At 43.6% G+C, this 14504-nt stretch overlaps 1 protein-coding gene across 1 annotated transcript in view; it reads left to right on the top strand.

The window, feature by feature from the left end:
• CSMD1 (CUB and Sushi multiple domains 1) overlaps positions 1-14504 on the top strand; it is a 4503734-nt gene that overhangs the window by 3473916 nt on the left and 1015314 nt on the right. The window lies entirely within an intron of this gene.

Genomic DNA, 14504 nt, shown 5'->3' with positions numbered 1-14504 from the left:
AGCCAGCAGTAATGGAGACCTACTCTTGTAACCTCTTCTTCCCAAGCAGATGTACACCATACTCACTACACTATACCTGTAAAGAAAAGAAAATAGTTTTGTATTCCCTATGTTTCTCAATTGAGTGGGGCAGCCTATGGAGCTATAGCAAAAAAACACTGTGTCACTCAGTTTGTCAAGATTCTGTTATTTCCTATTCTTTGATACGGCAATAATAGCACCTACCTACTATAATTTTTGTTTATACTTCAGAGAAGTTTTTTCAGCAATATTTTTCATACTCCTGTTAAGCGATATAAACTATATGCTTCATCTGCAAAGAATATTTTGTGGTTCAATAGTGAGAAATTGGGCACAAATCGTGATTACTTTTCTGCTTCTATATTAATGTTACTTAATATCTGCAGACCTTCAAATACTGCCCATAAATCATAAAGAGTTACATGAAGCCCACCTACTCAGACTGAATGAAATCAGATGTTCATAGTAATACTGTCTTTGTATATTGTCCACAAATCCTTGTATTGAGCGGAGCCAACCCGCTTATGAAACATAAACTTAACATCATATAACATTGCACATCATTCCAACGAGCTAAAAACATGAAGCAGATTCCTATTCATAAAAAGGGTCCTGAGACAAACCCTCCAACTACAGGCTCATAAGTCTTTTTGACAGCTCGCAAAAACATTTTGCCATGGCCATATTGGGCAAACTCCTGGACGGGATGTCTACAGGAGAGATACTGACTCCCCTGCAAGCTGGTTTTAGAGAATTATCTAGTACAGTAGATCAGGTGTTCGGTCTCCAGCTTTTCTACTGGAAAACTAATTTCTTAGAGGGGGGTCGCCTCTACGTTGTGTTCGTAAATTTGAGATTTGCATTTGTTTTTATTTCCCATAACACTCTCTGGCAGGTGTTAGCAGATATGGGGAGTCCCCACGCTCTCTTAACCTTGATAATTAGTTTGCATGATAATAACTATGTCGAAGTGAGATGTGGCCATCTGGGTGAAATTACCAGTCTGTTCCCTGTTAAAAGAGGGGTTAGACAGGGGTACGTTCTTGCACCTGCTCTACTCACATTATTCATAAATGATTTAGTAGCTTATCAGGATCATTGTGACTCTGATGCACCACGCCTGCAAGACATCAAGGTTCCAACCGTGATGTTTGCAGATGATACACTTTTATTATCAAAATCCCCAATGGGTCTGCAGAGGATCCTCGATGGTTTTGCAGCCCAAGGGGATTAGATATTAATATTTCTTAAATTAAATATATGGTCTTCAATCCATGTTACACCACCCATTCTAACCCCAAACTTAGAGGGACACTGCTGGAATGTGTAAATACTTTCGACAGCCTGGGTGTCCTTTTAACAGAACATCTTGATTAGCAACCCCATATAGTATAGATTAAAACTAGAACAAATAACTAGGGTATTGTAAAAATGCATAGAAGTTTGCAGATCTTCCCAATTGCACCAGCATTACAAATGTATAATTGCCAGGCATTAAGCACAGCACTTTATGGTGTGAAGTTGTGGAGCCACAGGCACCAAGTAGGCCTTGAGGAGGTGCTACGCATTTGTGGCTTGGGCGCCATTCCTTGGGTTGGGTATTTCAAATAAACCCTTGAGATCGGTTTGGACAAGTTGTGGAATACACTGCAGTGGCTTGTGCAGTCACCACAGAAACAATCAAGAGAGGATATTGGCAGTATGGAGATGGCCTTTAACAAGGTCAGTCCAGCGTGGGTTCTTTTACGCAGTCATTTCTCTTGGTGAAGTACCAGTTGTCAGCAGAGCAGTCCCTGGATGAAATTGAACCTCCAATTGTCAGGAAGCTCTATCTGCAATTCAGATATAGGCCCCTTCCTCTCCAGTCCTTTACAGTTAGTTGGCAGCGAAGTCCTGGGGTGTTAGATAAAGAGGTATCCATCTTGTAAAAACCATATTGAGATGGCAGACAATGTCCTGCTATTTTGCCCTGCTTACCAAAGTAGTAGGAGCAAATGGATCTTACCACTCTGTCATAATATAGGTGTCAGAGAATACAAAGAAGCAGTAAAAATCCTAAAATCAGACGCAAGCCAATCTGTAGTCTTTGCGGTTTTTCAGTTTTGGGTGGTGATTTAGAGGCTTAGACGGAAAAGAATGACAGTAGCATTAGACTCAGGCAGGCCCCACTGGTTAACTAGCACTGTAATCTATTAGGCCACTTTATTCTTTTTAATATTTTTAGCAAATAGATTACATGACAAAGGATTCTATATGCATGTTTGAGTATTGAATTGCCTATGCTTTTTTATTTCTCTTTTAAACACTTCATAATCTAATGCACCATGATTTTGTATATGCGCGGTGTAAATTTTTGGGTATTTTAAGCTTTTATTATCAATTTCTGTATTTATGTTGTTTTTTTAATTTAAATTTGTAAAATTTGTAAAATCAATGGTTATGATGAGCAGTTGTACTTTGATGGCAATCAGACGAGAAGAAAGTTATGATGATGAAGATAGGGGGGCTTGCTTTATATCATGGCCTCTAGATGCTGCTATGCTTTGGCACTTCCTGGATCAATCAATCAAAAGATACTTTTTTCGGCCACTAAAAGCCATTAAAGCAAGCATTATGAAAAAGAACATATGATCAGTGATACAATAATTTAAAAAAAGTCTCACATACACAATAAAAAATCTGAGTCACACAGGTAAATAAGCTGAAAGCAACTGTAAATACATGTAAAAATAAGCGATGATTATTACAACTAACACTAAATGATGTAAGCAAACATAAAATGCAGCAGATAAAGTGCAAAAGTGCTAAAACATTGACTCGGTAAGTATACTAAAGGTTTGACGTAGCTGACGCGGGGTAACACATAATATTCCCTGAACACAGTTAACAGAGACACCCTGGCTAATGCAAAAACAGCCTCCTCCTGTGTCTTATGGCCCCTGTTAAAAAAGCTTGCAACCCCAAAACAGACCATTGAAGAAGATAGCATTTGAAGATATAGCAATGCAGGTCTCACATGCGCAAATTGACAATTTCTGAACAGCAGAAGAATAAACCTTTCACGCAGGGGGATCATAAAAGTCACAAAAAAAATTCATGTAAAGTGTCCTGCTCAGAAAAATGGTCACATAAACAGGATTTTAGTGTGCCAAGTTGAGTACAGCCTTTAGGAAAGGCTAGTAGCCAGGGCACCAGGTTCAAATGGAATCTGGTTAATACAAAGCAATGGTATGTGTTAGTGACAAGAAGCAGGTATGGCTGCACCTGTAGGCTCAGAGTCAGTGTGATGAACCTTCTCACAGTGGGCTTAGCTAGCTCCTTCCCTTCCCTGAGCCCCTGCTGTTTGGCCAGAAACTGCTGTTTAATGTCTCTGATGGCTACTGGGCCTAGAGACCTGGGCTTTAGATACAAATCAGGGGAGCCTAGCCATTTTATTTGTTCCATAATATACTTTAACCTGGGAATATGCAGGGCCCCTCATGTGCAGTGCAGTCCGCAATAATATGTTGATTTAAAGTGGGGGTGGGGTAAGCCCAAGTTCTCAGCCAGTGCAAAAATGGAGCAACAACAATCAGATCTGAAATATACCCCATGCCCAGCTCCATGTGTAGGATGAACGCCAGAGTGGTTGATGAAACTGCAAGAAGCTTGAGCATACATTTGTTTTCAGCCCCCTAGATGTCCCTCACGTCTTTATAGCCCTAGACGTCACACCCATACGTGGCCATGGGAATACATTCTTCTCTATAAATCTTGAGCGGGGCGGGAATTGGCTTTGACCCCAGCTTTTTTGCAAAGTAGCCTCAACCGTTCCTGCCAAGACATTCCTTTTATGTATTCCTTGTGCAGACTAGGTCCCTCGATTGTTAAACAGCAAGTATGGGAAGGTTGGGACTTTTGTTAATTCTGCCCCCTTACAGAAAAACTAAACCTAAGCGGCCTTCTGGGTGCCTATTGACATGGTATGGTATTTCAAAAAAGTCAGTGGCTAAATCAAGTTAATCCATAAAATCTATGAAACCATTTAAACGTTTTTGAAGGCCCATGGCAGTTCTGGCAAACAGGATCATGTCATCTGCATACAGGAGTGCAGGGATCATCTTGGATCCGGCTCTTGGAATGTCTTTGCAGGCGGATGATAAAAAGTCTCCTAGTGTGTTGATATACAGCGTAAACAAAGGGGAGCCAAGATGAACCTCTGCAGAACCCCACTCTTAACTGACCAGGAATCATCACACCGCCATCCTCTTAAATCTTACTGCTGCCATTGTGTTATTATGAGCAGCATGTAGGAAGGCCACCAGTTCTGTATCCAAACGCAGATCCCGGAGAGTCAACCATAATTTAGACCTATTTACACAATTGAATGCTGATGTTAAGTCCATAAAGGCCATGTGTAAAATGTGCTTCTTGGCAATTGTATATTTCCCAATCACCAAAAGCAGGTTAAGGCATGGATTGAGCATCCCTTTACCTTGCCTAAAGCCATACTGCAGGTCTGAAATAACATTAAAATGATCAAGCCACAATGTTAAATGATCCAGTATCAATTTCCCCATAATTTTGGCAGCCGAATCCAGAAGCGAGATGGGTCGGTAACATCCCTTGAACCAGTTTTAAAAATAGGAATAATGACAGCCTTGGCCCAGGAGGGAGGAAAACCACAAGTGCAGGACGCATTAAAGACCTGTGCCAGTATCTTTGCCCAAAGAGCAGGGTCAGCCTTGTACAGATCTGCAGGGACTCCATCCGGGCCCGGTGCTTTACCACCAGATGGCGAGCCAATGGCTTTATAGACCTTGTCTACGCTAAAGTGAAGTGAAATGCTAGCCTACCCAGTCTCGCCATGTGCCTTAGGCTCCTCTAGATTGTCACCGCTATACATGCCTCCGAAATGCTGCACCCAGCGCTCAGCAAATATAGGACAGTCTGTGTTAGGATTGACTGTGTCAGAGAATAAAGGACTGATAACCACGGCCCAGCACTTTGAGCTATCAGACAGAACACCTACTTGTCCAAGGTACTCTCATGCTTGTTCTTAAATCAAATTCTTCCTATGATAAACTGCATACTTGTAAGCCTTCCTACAGCTCCTAACCAGAGCCTCGTCCCTCTGAACTTGTTTGAAAGCCTGCAATAACTCACTATGAGCCGTGGTACAAGAGCCGATAAACCACCTCTTCATCTTGAGGCATTTAACCCTGATGTTAGTGGTTACATTAGAGGCTATCTGCTTCATTATTTAATAAAAAGGCATCTAAAACAGCTCTATCCTGCATGTTGGTATCCATACATTCTAGAATCTCTGAGGCACTTACAGCTTGCAGATTATCCAAGAAACTTTCCGGGATCATCCTCTCCCACTTCAACCTACGTGCTTAGTCTTTGGTACCAATGTCCGCATTTGGAATACTCCTGCCCTCTGTTGCTTGTAGGGCAGATGGGTAAAGCTGCTCCAGGTAGTGCTCAATTTCTCCACTGCCGGGAATAAAGATACAGAGAGCATAATATAATCAATAATAATGGTGCTACCCCTGCCTGTATAGGTAGGAACTGGTGTAGTCACCTCAGTTTGCTCTAGCCAATAAAGGTTATTAGCTGAAAGAATCCCTTCTAAAAAAATGTCTGATGGCAAGTGCTCAAAATGTGTGGCCAAATGTAAAAAGTCTCCCTGATCCTTTGTGGCAGGTACAATTAAGATAACATCGATGGGTATTGAAGTCACCTATAATTATTATCTCATAATAGGTGTGTTTGCCCTCACCATAATGTTCCAGGAAATCCTCTAGAGCTACCAAATGTTCTATCTCGGAGCTTCTAGTAAAACAATTGTAAAAACGAACGACTAACAGATTTGGATGATTCTTAAAGATCAGCTCCACAGCTAGCAGAGGGGATGATTGACATTCTGTCAATCTTGTTTTGAAGGAAAGTTCAAGTCAGAGCAATAGAAAAAGACCCTCCCCCTTGCTCTTCCCATTGTTGAAGAAATTGCATGCTTACAAAACGTGATAAAACTTCCAGAAAGAAACTGTTGCTAGTCTCCCAGGCTTCTTATGGAGCAATAATATGATATGATAAGAGGAGGCTTTGCCATATTACGTTGCCTCTATTTTTACCTTAAGCCCACTATGTTCCACAAAAGTATCTTCATGCAGGAGGGACCTGGGGTGTCAGATGTTAAAATAGGCTTGGGTGGGTGGACAAGCACTGACTTAAGTGGAGAAACAGGTAACACTGGAGTGTTAGAGTCCAGGGCCATCGGACTGATGCTAGTCAATCCTTTTCATCAAGTCCCTGTGCACTTAACAGAGGTTAGAATCTATTGAACATTGGAAAAACAGAGTGCATGTTTTTTACCGTGAACAGGCTTAGAGGGTCTGGAAGGCAGCTTTCAGCTTGACAAAGGTTCTAATCTATTGGCCAGGGGAAAAACAGAATCCACATATCTAACCTGGGAGGGCTTAGCAGGTCTAGAAGGCAACTGCCAGGGATGGTTCAAAGATGGCTGGTCAGAGGGATCAAAGTACTGAAGGGGGACAATCCTGATTGCTGTTTTAGAGCTACCTCTAAAGTGATAACCAACACGCGCTTTGGTTTGTGCAGGATGTCTAAGGTTAACAATGACACAATCACCCTCAATGTATTTCCCAATCCTATGGCCAATCCAGCCCACTATTCTGGCCATTATGATGTCAGAAGATGTATTTTGGCCATTGGCCACATTGTTATTACACCAATGAGTAACTTTGTGTTTGAGGTCCAAGGAGGATTCCTTCGAGCTTTGCAGAAGTAGAGGGACTCCCACTAATACAACAGCCGGGGTGGCTGATTCTTGGGGCAAATCAAGAATACTCTGGCTTTCATATTTTGACATAGCGGGCTGATGCAAAATGGATTAGTCAGGTAGGCCCCCCCCTTAAGTGGCTGTGACCCATATGTTGGGGCCACCTGTGTAGCAGGAATCAAGTTTCTTGGTGCACAAATGTTCCTAGGCCTATAAGACAGCCCCTCACCCAATGATACAGACTTTTGTGTCAGCTGTGATGCCCGATCCAAGCTACCAAATGCAACGGACAGTGTCCCTGCACCAGAAAGCAATGCAAAAGCGGGCCTGGCACAGCAAGGTGTCCCTTCCCCCCGGTCACTGTCTCTCTCCCTTTAGAATGATTGTTCATAGAAATAAGAATATTAAACCTCGCCTCAATGCCCTCCAGCTTTTGTCGTATAGGTGCTATGAGTTCATTGGTCATTAATTCCAGCCTGGAGAAAAGAGTATCTAGCAGTTGAACAAAGTTAATCCTTGCTGATAGTAATGCCTTAACTGGTGATGTCTTCCGAGGAGTTCTTTTGCAACCAGTTCTCTTCCTCTTAGTCGAGAGGAAATCCGGAATTGAATCATCTCCTGCAGTGGACATAGCCGGGTCAACAGTGTGGACCGCCTTCAGTGGAAGCACAGTCACAGGAGGGCAGTAACGGCCCAGATTAGAGGAGGTACCAGCAACCCCTGCCACCCCACCATTTTCCACTGCAGTAAGATCCTGAACAAGTTTCCCAGACTCCAGAGAGAGCATTCTCTCAGTCAGGGCTATCTCTTTCAATATGAAATTTGCTGCCCTAGTTAGGAAGGAGTCAATGGTCGCTACCGTATTGCCCCCGGTAGCTCCCCCTATGCCCCTTGCAGCCATTTTCCTTTTGATCATAATTAAACAGGACTGTAATCACTGGTCTTGTGAAGACTGACGTGCAAGCACCTTAATAGAACAGGAAGAACAAATTACATATTCACTTAGCTGAGATAAACTATCTGCAGATGAACTATCAGAAGTATGCCAGAGATAACCTAAGTATATAGCTATATTAGTATTTAAAAGACAGTGAGGGATGATAATCACAGTACCTTAGCCTTAGCCTTTGTAGAACACCAGAGAAACTTAATCCAAGAATCCGGGAGGCCAAAAGAATCCAGAAGAAAACCAAGGGACCTGGTCCAGCCCAGCCTTTTCTGGCAGCTGACAGGCACAGGTGGGCCCACTCTTGGCCCGGTCATTGCCCAGGCACACATCCGGGTGAGTTCCGCGCAGCAGGAGTCCCCCTCAGCTTTTCAAGATCCTCTGGGCGCGAAATGGCTGATGTGGCGATGGTGCTGCTAGGGCTGAAAGTCCTGCCCCCTTCATGTATAAGAATAAAGCATTATGGGAAATTAATTCTTAGCGGCAAATATGCTAGAAAACAATTCAAGTCTTGGGCATTTTAGTCATCCAGGCTGCCTATAAGTGGTATACTAATAATGTAACAAGGAGTAGTTCACATCTTTGATCTATATATGAAAACATGTTGTGTCGAAAACGTGTATAATGGCAGTTTCTTGTTTATCTAATAGAAATCATAATGTCAGTTTCCTTGATAACCAAGAACCCACACATATGTACAAGTCATCCATGGTTTTCCTCACCTGTAAATGAGAGTTAGCAATAATGACAGCATTATTTTGCATTGAGAAGCTAGCAGCATTATTCTGCATAGAGGCTCTGACAGTGCACCCCCCTTTGACAGAACGCTGACCGGGTCCAGGCTTAGAGGTGTTTTTGCTTGTGAAACAGTTTTTTTGCAAACATGCACTCCCCAGGCTGGTTCCCCAGAGTCTTCCTCAGGCCTGTACCCTTTCCAAGCAATTATGTACCCTCATTTTTATCCTCTTCACTTGGAATCAAGTATGGCTTACACTTCATATTCCTTTGCAAAATTATTCCACTCAGGCATCCGTTTTTTAATAAAAATGGGACATAAGCAGGCTTGACTAAAGAAATGTGGAACCCTGGGTGTATGTTTAAAGACTGTGACAGGGCTACTTTCAGTCACTAGGGTAACTTGCAGTAATACTTTATGTGGTCCAATAAATCTAGAAAAAAATACACGCTTATTTAAGAGAGCCTAGCACCGCTTTTGCACCACGTAAAGTGGTACATGCATGACACAGGGCTTTCTATCTGATTTATGAAGCCACTCAGAGCCACCCAGTGTGACTTTGAGTAGCCTGATAAATCATGGGTAAGGCAAGGCAGTAGAAATCGCTGCGTCATCTTTCTCTGCTCTTGGGAGGTGTCCCAGGGGCGTTGTGGTGGGTTTTCCCATGCAAGACCCATGGAATTTAACGCTGCCCCTAATTTACAAAATCATGTAACCCTGGACAAGCATGAAATCCATACACCTCCCAATTTGAGGTGTAACAAGGGCAAATATGTTTATTTCTCCTTACTTTTTCTTTTTTATATGTGTGCTGCATTCTGCAGGACACATAGAAGAGGAAAATACGTCTAAGGATTGTTTTTGTGTAGGAAGTTGTCCCTTCCTGTACACAATCGATCCTACATGCAACATAGTCACCATTTTTGGTGCTAGGCTGCTGAAAAGTTGCCAGCTCAGGGAGAAAGGACTGGAACGCACACTGTTGCATAAATGTCGTGCATTGTTGCCCTTTCGCTTTGACATTGCCCTATGCCAAAATACCATAAATGAGCCTTCATATTTATTAAACTGTAAGTCTTGGTTGACAACCTGACCATATCACCCTGATGATATTTTGGACATTTATGCATATACTTGTCAGCTTGTGCCTTATACTGTTTCTTTACTTGGAGCAAATTTGTTTTTGCTTTTTGTATTGTTCTTTGCATATTCTTTACTCTGTATTTTACTTCACAAAGCCTGTTTTCTTTAAGAGGATATAAGTGTGGATTAAACCCATAATTGTTATAGAAAGGCATTGCCTTAGTAGAGTCATGTTGAGCACTGTTGTATGCTATTTCTGCTAACCATACCATATCTACACAGGCATCTCTGGCATCTGATTTTAATGTTCAATTTGTCCAACCGTCTGAGGGGGAAACTGATGGACAGTGCGGGTGACATTTGTAACATGGAGCACCAGGTTTTCCAAAATCAAGCTGTGAATTGCGTTCCTCAATCAGACATAATGTTTCTTGATAGCCCATTTAATTGTACAATATTAATCAATAATAGATGTGTTAACTGCCCTGCAGAAGGTACTTGTTGGCAGGCAATACAATGTCCTATCTTTGCTCAAATGTCTACCACTACAAGTATTGCAGAACAGCCTTTATCTTTTGGGCAGCCTACAATGAATATCAAGGAAGATGATTTCCCACAGTAAACCTGGATTTTTCAAAAGTCCTTGCGGTTTTACATGATCAGATTTTGCTTGAGCATACACTTCATAGTTTTTTCCAGATAGTTCCACCTCATGGTGCATAAAAGGCCACCAAAATTGTCTAACTATTCTTTCCAAACTCTTTTTTAATGCTGTTGTGCCCCGCAAATGTGCAAACTGACACCAATGAAGCAACTTCCTTCGCAAATCCTTTGTGGCTAATAATATTTGAGAGTTTGAACTGGTATCCCTTGCTTGATTTTCAATTCTGGGCTTTCTATGGTTTTCCTCACTTTGAATGAGAATAATCAAGGCTGACAGTGCTCTTTTGCATTGAGAGGCTGGCAGTGATCATCGCCTGCATTGAGGCTCTGACACTCGCAAGTGTCATATGCATGAAGAAACCTGTAAAAACAATCCCTCAAATTCTAGGTAAATAGGGGAAGGTCCAATGAAATAGTACAAAGTATGCAGCTTACTTAATTTACTTGATTTGTGTATCTAGAAGTAACATAGAGGCAATGTATCAATGTCCACTATAGCCAGGCCACCAGAGGAGATGGAGCGGGATTGCATTATGGACCTGAAGACTCGTATTCTGGGACTGCAATGAGTATATTTTACTGTATTTGATGGTTCCTGTAGAGTAAAAATTTGAAAACCTAAGGAAGGGTTTCCTCTGTTTCAGGGTTGGATGGGTAACAGGCAATCTGCACTGTTGGGGAAGTGGGTCACTAGATTCCGTTGTACAGGGAGGCAGGGAGGGGGTGGAGGGAGTTCCCTGGGGGGAGCGTGGTAGTCCAGTTTGTATTCTTAGTTTAGCACAGCGGTGTAGCATTAATGCAAGGTCACAAACATCCCTAGAATCTCGCTTGTGGGGGTTTGATGTTCTTATAATGATGTTGTGGATATATTTCTTCTGTCTGCTTTCCTGCACCATATGGTGGCTACACTAATGGCAAACGTGTAACACAAACACATACAAATTGCATCATCATTGTAATTTCGGCGAGATGGGTGTTCCATTATTTATACACAAGGTTCACACAAGTATTCCTACCTATGGAGTAAATTGCGGAACTTAAGTTCCTGACATGGAACATAAACGGGCTTGGAGACAAACTGAAGGGAGTAATAGTCCTCCAGTACCTGAAGAGACTGGCTCCCGACCTAGCCCTTTTGCAGGAAACTCACCTGATTGGCAATACCTGTTGGGCCCTAAGCAGATGGGGGTATCAATTGATTGCACATGTGGGGTTCATTTCGGACTCCTGAGGGACAGGGGTACTACTCTGGAAAAATTGCCCATACATGGTAAAGAAAACATGGACTGATAAACAGGGTAGGTTTGTTGCGGTGTCCCGTTCCTGGGCAGGAAAAACACTTAAAGTGCTTTTGGTTTATGTCCCTCCTGCATTGCAGCAGTCCACTCTGCAAGACCTCAGAAAATGTATCCTCGACCTTCCAATTGGCACATTAGTGATTGGGGGAGACTTTAACCTTACAGTAGATGGCTTCCTAGACCGATTACCCCCGTGTAGAGATCCTGTCTCTGGTTCTAGATTAGCAGAATGTCTAGTGGCTTTAGGTCTTGCAGACATCTAATGACAACTCAAATCCACAACCATCCAATTCACCTTTCACTCCGTGGCCCACAATAGACAGTCACGAATGGACTACATGCTCACCAATGCGCAGGTCCTCTACGAATTCAGCGAGGCTCGCTGCCTTGCTTGGTGAATTTCCAACCATTCTCCCATTTTTACTCTAGGATGACGGTGTGTCCCCAACCTAGGTGCACGACCCTGACTATAAATCCGTGGGCGCACAAAATCCAACACATCAAGATGGCGTTAAATAAAGATACCGAAATATACTTGAAAGAAAATGTAGGGTAGGCCACTCCAGCCCAAATCTCACGGGTGCAATTGGGGCAGCTATAAAGGGGAGGGCCCTCACCCTGTTGGTCGGCCAAAAGAGGGAATTAACAAAACGCATAGACCAACTGGAGGTAGACATCTGATGGTGTGAAACGGCACTGACACAGCCTCCTGACTATGCCGCACAGCAGTTATTGGCGATTAAAATACTGGACTACGTAGGGGGACTTATATGTAATAAAAGGGTAGATTTTTAATTGGCAAATAGGCTAACTTGCCAGGTTGAAATGTCAGTTTAAACTGCACAAACAGGCTCTGCAGTGGCAGGCCTGAGCCATGTTTAAAAGACTACTGAGTGGGTGGCACAATCAGTGCTGCAGGCACACTAGTAGCATTTAATTTACAGACCCTGGGTACATATAGTGCACACTACTAGGGACTTATAAGTAAATTAAATATGCAAATTGTGGATAAGCCAATGTTTTACATACAGAGCTTATGCACTGATTATCACTGGTGAGAGCCAACAAAAACAAGTTCCGCAAAATGGGTAGGAGGAAGGTAAAAGGTGTGGAGGTGACCCTGCAGAAAGGGCCATTTCCAACACAACCCCTCTCCAGCCTAAACACAGGGTAGACTAATCAAATCTTTAATTACTTCTCTACTTAGGGCAATATAGCATGGATAATCACTCAATACTGCAGGGGCACTTGCAAGTTCTACGCCTCTCTGAACCCAGTTGGATCCCTCTGTTGATACTGACAGGGTCACTGATCTGACTCATGAGGAACCCTTCTCCTTACATGTGGACCCCATCAGTGCAGCACCTAACCTTACTTTGCTCACAGATTCATTCCAGTAGGCAGACAGTACTACCATTGCCCGCAGTGTGATGTGGTCCATTCCACCCCTTGGATCTAACTTCTGTCCCCAAATAAGGAAAACTCTGACCGCAAATCCAACAGCCAACAGAACTCAGTGACAGCTGTCAGTGTCAAGAGCCAGGCTGCAGGCAATCCAGGGGTCTCTAACCTCTGTGGTTTCTCAAAGTGGGGAGTAGTAGACCGTGGTGATAGTATCCGCAGGTACCTTTCTCCTTTTGTTCTAGTAAACCTCTCACCAGTTCAGGGGTGGCATCCTGAGACTGGTCACCCAACCCAATGTCTGTACCCTGAGACTGAACAGGAGACAGTGCTGGGCTATTCCTTTCTCTGTTATCCTGTTCTCTCCACTTGGGAGAGGTACCCCCAGAAAACTGAACCATTTGGGTGCTTGTGGTGGCCTCCCCTCTCAGTTTCCCTGACACTGGGGGCAACTCACTCCCCAGAATGCAGTCTATGGGCATCTAGGGACTAACTACGACCCTCCTCTGGATCATCTCCTCACCCTACTCAAGGGATGCCATGGCCGTAGGGAGAAAGAAGTCCAGCCCAGGGGCTGGCAATACCCTACACACCTGGCTGGTGTACTGCTCTGGGGGAACTAGTCTTTCTACTACCATGGGCCGGCTCGCCCTGGTGTCCCTCAGAGTAGTGACTGGGTCTCCAATCACCATCACCTGGTGGAAGTGGTGACTAATACTCTCAGGGATAACCAACTAACCCTTTGAGTCCACTCCCAGGTATGGTAGATCAAGTCATTGTCTATGACCTGCCCCTCGGGACCACTCATGCTTAAGGCCACATTGGCCACCCCTGTAAAGGTACCACCAGTGCGTGATTTCTTAGGATAGGCAGAGTACCCCTGCTTGTGTCTTAGCTTGGGACACTCAACGCAGTGGAGTTGGAAATGGGGAGCCCTGGCCCACCGCCCATCAGTACCTTCCTTTTATTTATCAGAGGGGGCATAGGAACCCTTTCCTCCTCCCTACCCTGGGTGCTGTCTGTGTCTCCCTTGATCTCACTCTGCTGAGGGGTGGAGTCAGAACCACCCCTTTTGGGGTCACTCCCAGGTACCTTCCTTTAGACATTGGTGTTGATCAAGTGGTCCTCTTCTATAGCAAGCTCCTTTGGGCCAGTGAGCTTGCTATCAACAAGGTGCTGGTGCACATCTGAAAACCAATAACTGGACAATTGCTCTGTTGCAAACAAATTATACAGCTCCTGGTAATTTTTAACATCACTGCCCTTTACCCAACCATCCAGTGCCTTGCAAAAAGAAACCACACAATCCAACCAGGTCTGTTAGGAAAGATTCTGACTATCCCTGAATGTGTGTCTATATTTTTCTGGCGTCAAACCAAACTTCCTGATGAAGGTCTCCTTCATGGGGGCATGCCTCGTCCTGTCACACCCTTCTAGGTTAGTAGAGTGCCCCTCCCCTCACTAGGAATATATTTCCAAAGACTATACACCTATCTGTCTCACGGACCGTGTGCATTTGGAGTTCAATTTCATAGGCCTCAAATCATCTATCTATGTTGTCTCCCACCA

The sequence above is a fragment of the Lissotriton helveticus genome, chromosome 6 (assembly GCF_964261635.1).
Source record: "Lissotriton helveticus chromosome 6, aLisHel1.1, whole genome shotgun sequence".
NCBI classification, from domain to species: domain Eukaryota; kingdom Metazoa; phylum Chordata; class Amphibia; order Caudata; family Salamandridae; genus Lissotriton; species Lissotriton helveticus.
This window is presented reverse-complemented; position numbering and strand designations above follow the sequence as displayed.